We start from the raw sequence: 7,506 nt of genomic DNA on the forward strand, positions 1-7,506 counted from the left end.
AATCGAGGGAATAGAGGTCTACCCCGGGTGTTGTTTTTTTATACTAACAAGTCATATTATACTACACATAAACATTAAGAAAACACATTTCCTTGATTATATATAAATTATCCAAGTAGAATTAAATTGCTACGTCTTGACCTTTGACATTGTAAATGGCGGACGTATTGTAGCTTAACATTTAACCCGCGTTCAATTAAAAAGTGGCGATTCAAACAACAACAATTCAAATTACAAGTAATGGTGATTCAATAATAGAGATAGCATTAACTGGATTTAACAAACATTAAATAAGGTTTGTTAAACCAGATAACAACACGGACAATCTGGATTATTAAAGTTAAACTACTACTGGTAAGGCATTCTTAAGTGTATATATTTCGGACATGTATAGTATTAGGATGAACAGTAATATAGATATACTAGATGTTCCATAAATTTGGATTGAGTTTTTGTACAAAAGCTATCATAAGGATGAGGCTGATACATGTATAACGAGGATAAATATGTGATGAAAATGTGCTACAGGTACATATCTTAAATTACTGAAATGTGTTATGATGAAGTAGATTTTAATGAGCATTTATTGTTTTTACAAATAAACATAGTATAGTGATAGAAATAATAAAAGTTGTAAAATGAACATGTTTTGTTTTTGAAAAACTTAAAATTGATATTGTTTGCACAAATTATTGATATTTTGTCCTTATCTTTGTGTACCAATTCATTAAAATATGTTGTGTTATGTATCATGGTATTTTTATTTAATAAGGCAATATAACTTTTTAAGATATTGTGTAACTCTTAGAGCATGTTTTTATCTAAAAAATCGAATAATACAGACTCCAGCATTTTTCAATTTGACTCCTCAAATTTTCAGTCCAGGGGTCATTGACTCCTGGTTTTTTAAATCTATTGAAATCCCTGATATTTATATAAACTAAAATGTCTCCATCAAAACAAAAAGTTAACATAGAACACAAATAAAATAATTTGATTCTACTGGGGCTCAAACCTTGGGCCTCTCACATGTGAAGCAAGCGTGTAACCACTACACTACGGAACCGCTTGAAAAATCACCTTCTAACTAAGATATTAATAAGTGACTGTAGTGTAACGGTTATCAATAAAGCAATAAACTGTGCAATCGCTGTCGTCTTGTAAAATTGAAGAAAATACGCGTTAAACAAAACTCGAACAGCAAAAGTCTGCGCTATTGTTAGAAAAACCACAAAATAAATATATTTTGATTATGTTTTGTTTTTATACAAAACCAGAAAGTTTCGTGTATTTGCCCAGTACCTGTGATCTTTCCCCTGTGATCATATAGTAATTAAAACAATTAGCTTTGCATTATTGGCAATAAATGTTGTAATAAATGTAATAGGCACAAATGCAGTACTTATTAACACTAATTTACACAAAAAATCACCACTATGCAAGATATTCTTGAAACAAAAATATATACATTGATCCATAAAATAACTTCTCCTCCCATAAGCAAAAAAAAAAACGTATTACATACTAGTCGCCGCAATTCAGTGCGATGCCAATAAGTGTTTTTCTGATAATGTTTCTGCAGTGACTTATGTTAATTATTAGGGACGAATGAAATTATTCTCAAATTATAGATGGTTTAGCAACCAAAATTTGGCAGTGGTGCTTAAAAATATGATCCTTCAGCTGCCTATGTGAAAGGATCAGAAAATACATGTAATTTGACCACTTTTTATTCTCAAAATTTTAACAAATCATCAGAATGAATGTTGAAACAAGAGGTTTTCAAAAGAACTTGTTCAGAGTATTTTAAGCCTGAAATTGATCTCTTTGCATCAAGCCTTAATTGTAAATGTAATAAGTTTGTTTCTTTGTTTCCCAAACCTCAGGTTTAATTGAATGATGCTTTTGCATTTTCATGGTCAGATATTGAACCATATTTGTTTTCACCATTTGCCTTAATTGGGAAGGTACTGAACAAACTAGTACAAGATAATGTTAAAAGAGCTATATTGATCATTCCATTATGGAGATCTCAATTTCGGTTCCCAAACGTTACTGATTTGTTTACATCAATGCCTGTTAGATTACAATGTTACAAGGATTTATTGACGGACCCAGAGGATGGAATATCACATCTCCCTTGCAAAAAGTTAACCCACTTTCATACCAAAACACACTTAAACCAACATAAAACTGTGTTTTTTCTAAGTTTTTCTGAGCGGAAGTTGGTTTTTGCTAATAAAAGCGAGTTTTATGTGAGCTAAACTGTGCTTAACTGAGTTTAAAGTTGGTTTTTTAAAGTAGATGTGTGTTAAAGCGAGTTTTTTTGCTGTAAGAAGTTGGTTTTTTATGTGTCAAAAGTGAGTCTTTTTATTTATGAGTTGGTTTATGTGTGTTTAAGTGTGTCTTTTTGTTTCATAAGCGAGTCTTTTACAACAGAAGTGGGTCTTTTTATAAACAGAAGTGGGTTAAAGCGAGTTTAAGTTGGTCTTTTTATAAATAATTTGAAAGCCGCAACAAGGCTAAAAGACTCACTTTAACACACTTATCAATAAGTTGGTCTTTTGTTTATTAACATAACTCAACAATAAAACAATAATTCTTCAACTAGGTCTTTGTTTCATGTTTATAGCCATATATTATCAAGGTGAATTGTAAAGGGGCTTTTTTACAGCTTGTTTGCCATTGCACCTTTTGTACATTTATGGGCTCCCCATAATTTTAAGGAAACATTGGATAAAAATTGCTCTTGCAGAACATCACAGGTTCACAGATACTATAAAAATGTTAAAATGTTCAAACTTAGTTTTATACCTGAATATGAAATTGTTTGTCTTTCACTTTGAATCAATACATAAATATTAAATATATTATAAGAACAATCACACATCTATAAAAATGTGAATACTTCCATTTAATTCATGTTCTTTGGAGAATTCAATAGACTTACAGTGTGTTTTTTTATTCATTTTTTGAGGGGGGGAGCGACACTGTTTCTATAATAAATAAAACTAGTTTCAGTGTGAAAGTGTTGATTAATATATGGAAACTTATGTGGGCTTGCCAGCATCAATTATATCTCCTCAACATAAAAACAATAACTCTTTTAACTTTCTTATACTGATATTTAACCCCAATACAATTAATGCCTACCACATTGACCTTTAACATACAATTTAAAAGGCAATAAAAATAAATAATATTTATACTATTAATATTATTTGCTAACACCATTCAGCATGTTTTTTTTAAATATTCACAATTAAATATAATATGCTAAGGGTGCTGTGTATTATTCAATAAATACATATATGTTGGTGTTGAAATCAGTAGATATTTCTCAGATTTAGTAATTGGCTGACACACATAAGAGATTAGCCCTCCCCCCCCCCCCCCCCCCCAATTAAATCATAAACATTAATTCTTATCACAGTATCAGTGCTCCATCTATAGGCCTAACAAAGGGGTGTTGATAGACTTTTGATTGGCTGAGCCACCATCTATTTGAAAACAAGCGACTTTGATTGGCTGGAGACAGGAAGTTATGTTTTGAAAACAAAGGGGGTTTTCATCAACTGACTTTGAGCTTTAAGGTATAATTGAGTAACATTAAGACTTATAATTCTAGTTTAAAATGTCTTGAATAACTTTCAGCATGAAGTATTGTGTGGTGAAAACAATGTGTATGTACTACAATGTGTAAATCAACAATAAGTTTGTTGCAAAGGAGATTCAAAGTGGATGGTTAAAGTGATATGGTCTCATAATTCATCAACTGCCTGTTATCTTGGAATACTGAAGAACAGTTGTTTTAGGTTTGTATTTTCATTTTTACATCACTTTTTTATTTAGTTTTATATTGAATTAATTATGATCATTATCATATTTATGTATTGTCACTGGGAAATGTAAATGGATAAGTATAAATGTAATGCTATTATAAGGAAAAACAACACCATTTGAATAATTATGGCTGTATTTTATGATTATTGTCATCTTAAATGTTATTTATACCTATTTCTGGTCATTAATGAACAGATTTCTTTCCCACATATTCAATGAAAACTTTTATATTTTAAATTTGAAGGTTAGGTTAAACTCCCAAGGTGAAATTTACATTGATTGGAAGATTCTTTGGATAGAATATTCCTGCCAAAAGACAGCAGAAGGGGGACTAACTGATGTATGGATTTTGACACCAGATTTTACCCTGCACGAGCAGCCCAACTTGAGTAGATCAGGAGTGGGAAAACTGAGCCCTGTCCTTGACCAAGGAAAGTTGGATTTGTTGAGAGGTAAAACTATACAGGTTTTAGCATTTGAAAGGCGTCACACTTCCGACCAGTCCACACAGCCAAATGAGACCACATATCTTGGTACATTTTCAAACAGTATTTTCTACCATACGTAATTTCTTTTAATTATTTATGACAAGCGTTAAGTCACATGTGATCACAGGATTTAAATTGCAAAAATAAACAAACAAAAACAACAAGCAAACAAACTTGTTTTGATTTAAATTAATAATATTTATAGTAACAAGATATACCATAACAGCAATATTTATCACTTACATTATAAAATATCTTTCAGGACCTGATCTCAAATGAGATCATGCACAAGACGCACCTCGCAAAGGCCATGACGGTATAGTTTTCAGACCTGATCAGCTGGTGACTGCTCTATGAAGTGCTGTTCAACCTCCCCTAAGGGGGAGATTCGAGGGGGTCTCCTGATTGCTGAACACTTCGCCATGGTTGGTATGATTCTTTTTTATAGGGAAAAAAGGGGATTTAAATATATAGGTGTTCTACTGCCTCCATATTCATTTTGAAACAAACATAATGCAATTGATTCAAATTTGACTCCAGCACATAATCTGTCTTGCGTTAATTTAATACTACTGCTAAAATTTAAGAGTTACTAAAAATTGTGTTTGTGTATAAAAGTTTTGAGAATTTAACACATAGGCAGACAAAAATAACCTCAGTATAAAGTTAACGATCAAGCTCTAATTTTGAACGATATAAAAAATTAAAGCAACAGTAATTTGCCTCCTTGTTTCAAAAACCTCTTTTGAAATCCTTCTAATGTAGATGATGTTAAAATGGGATATCTGAACTGATGATATTGATGTAAAAGTTTATTCCACCAAAATCAAGTCATTCAGATCAGACTTGATTTGGGTGGAATAAACTTCTACATGTTTTTTTAATACTGTAATGTACAGTAAAATCCTGCATTGATTGTTCATATACATTTCAGTTGTCATCTCCAAAAAGTTTGCCCTGCCCATATCAACAGTGGAAGAGAACATGAGATGGGCCTTGAGGAGGCTTCGTGTCATGTACTGCGGGGAGAATATATAAACTGTTTAGTGCTGAGCAATATGTTCCTTTGTTCATAGGTGTAAATATGTGTAAAGGGCTATTCCAGGAAAAGATAGGATGAAGGATTCCTTAATGTTGTCATTTTATAAATCCGGTACCACCAACACAGTTAAAAACAATTATTATTAATTTTATCCTCTGTATCACCCCTCACTAACTGAAACTGTATATAATCATGGTTCATACCCTTCCTCCCATTTTTACCTGTGGTAGCCCAAAGAGGAGAATGTTATTTATTTTAATTTATTATGTTAAATGTGCTCGCATATTGTGATAATGTATCTTGGGTAGATGTTTTCCTGGTTTTGTTAAAAATGCACTGTAAAAATGTTCACATTATTTGTTTTTTTTAATATAAACATTGTTTTTTGCAAATTGTGTGTGTCTTTTATTTATAATCACATGGGGCTTGTAATGATCTGTTGTGATTTTATCTCAAATAACCTTTTTACCATTAAGGTGTAAATATTTTTTTTACAAAGGTTACAGGTCAAACAAGCAAAATTTTATGATCCCTTAAGCGAACAAAAGACTCACAAAAACCAACTTAAACACACTATTGTAGACAGAAGTGTGTTTAAGTTGGTTTTTTGTGAGTTTTGGTATGTTGTTTTTTTTGTGGGTTTTGGTATGTTGGTTTTTTGTGAGTTTTGGTATGTTGGTTTTTGTGAGTTTTTTCTGTGTTTAACTCAGTTTTAACCAAGTTGGTAAAAAAAAAACCACTTTAAACACAGAAAAAACCAACATACCAAAACTCACAAAAAAACAACATACCGAAACTCACAAAAAACCAACATACCAAAACTCACAAAAAACCAACTTACCAAAGCCCACATTTATGTAACAAGTGAGTTTTTTCTGTGTTTAACTCAGTTTTAACCAAGTTGGTAAAAATACCCACTTTAAACACAGAAAAAACCAACTTACCAAAACTCGCAAAAAACCAACATACCGAAACTCACAAAAAAACCAACTTACCAAAACTCACAAAAAACCAACTTACCAAAGCCCACATTTATGTAACAAGTGAGTTTTTTCTGTGTTTAACTCAGTTTTAACCAAGTTGGTAAAAATACCCACTTTAAACACAGAAAAAACCAACTTACCAAAACCCACAAAAACCAACATACCAAAACCCACTAAAAACCAACTGCCAATACCGCTTGGTTTAACACGGATAAAACTCGTGTTTAACTCGAGTTTTACACACTTATTTGGGAAGGGCTATTATCCTGGACTTAATTCCAGTGCAGCTTTCAACCAACATTTTCTTGTGCAAGGAGTTTCTTCAGGAGCAATATTGGTTATCCTTAATTCATCGAAATCAGGAACAGACGAAAAGTATAGTTTTGCATGCTGTAAGAGGTGTATTTGGAATCAAGAACGAGGTGAACATCCCATTAAAAACCTATGAGAGGCAGGTAATAGCGCATCTATTGTACCTGTTGAAAAACAAAAAGACATATAAATTCAGTGTTTAACACACATAAAGCAATGCTTTTGCACACTTTAAATATTGTAGGTAATAAATGGTGTGAATCTCAAACTTTGATTAGTAGATTTATGAGAGGTTTAGCAATTATGAAACCTGTGGTTCCAAGATACAAATTTACATGTGGCCTGTCTTGAAGTTGTGTTTTGCAACTACATGTATTAAAGTCTTTTTTTCCATTAAAACAATTATCTTTGAAAACATTAACGCTAAAGTTAATTGGTTTGGTGGCTTTGCTACTGCACTTTGTGCGCAAACTCTTGTGTCCTTGGAATTGATTGTGATAAAATTGATTATACTTCTTGTGGAACTGTTTTATTAAAAAAAAATTGTTAAAAACTACACCAAAGGATAAAAAACAAAGTTTTTATTAAAAATTGCAGCACTTTCAGGAAGAAAGTTTTTTTGTGTTTCATACGTAAATTCATTATATGAAAAGAAATAAGCATCTTAAGCAATTATCTCAGTTGTATAAGCCTCATGTTTCTTATAAAGAAGTGTCTACAAGTACTATTGCACGATGGTTGAAGGATGTTTCAGTTATATCAGGTATTGAATGTGTCTATTTTTAAGCCGCATTCATTAAGATCAACAGCAGCTTCTGCTGCAGTTAAAGGATATTGT

At 31.7% G+C, this 7,506-nt stretch overlaps 1 long non-coding RNA gene across 1 annotated transcript; it reads left to right on the forward strand.

Annotated features, from left to right (window-relative positions):
* Nucleotides 1–3,397: 3,397 nt before the first annotated feature.
* LOC127851624 (uncharacterized) lies at nt 3,398–4,644 on the forward strand. Its single transcript, XR_008035856.1, has 3 exons — nt 3,398–3,815; nt 4,093–4,295; nt 4,594–4,644. It is a non-coding gene; the product is annotated as an uncharacterized LOC127851624 (long non-coding RNA).
* The last annotated feature ends 2,862 nt before the right edge of the window (nt 4,645–7,506 follow it).

Source organism: Dreissena polymorpha, chromosome 11 (genome assembly GCF_020536995.1).
Source record: "Dreissena polymorpha isolate Duluth1 chromosome 11, UMN_Dpol_1.0, whole genome shotgun sequence".
Lineage (NCBI taxonomy): Eukaryota > Metazoa > Mollusca > Bivalvia > Myida > Dreissenidae > Dreissena > Dreissena polymorpha.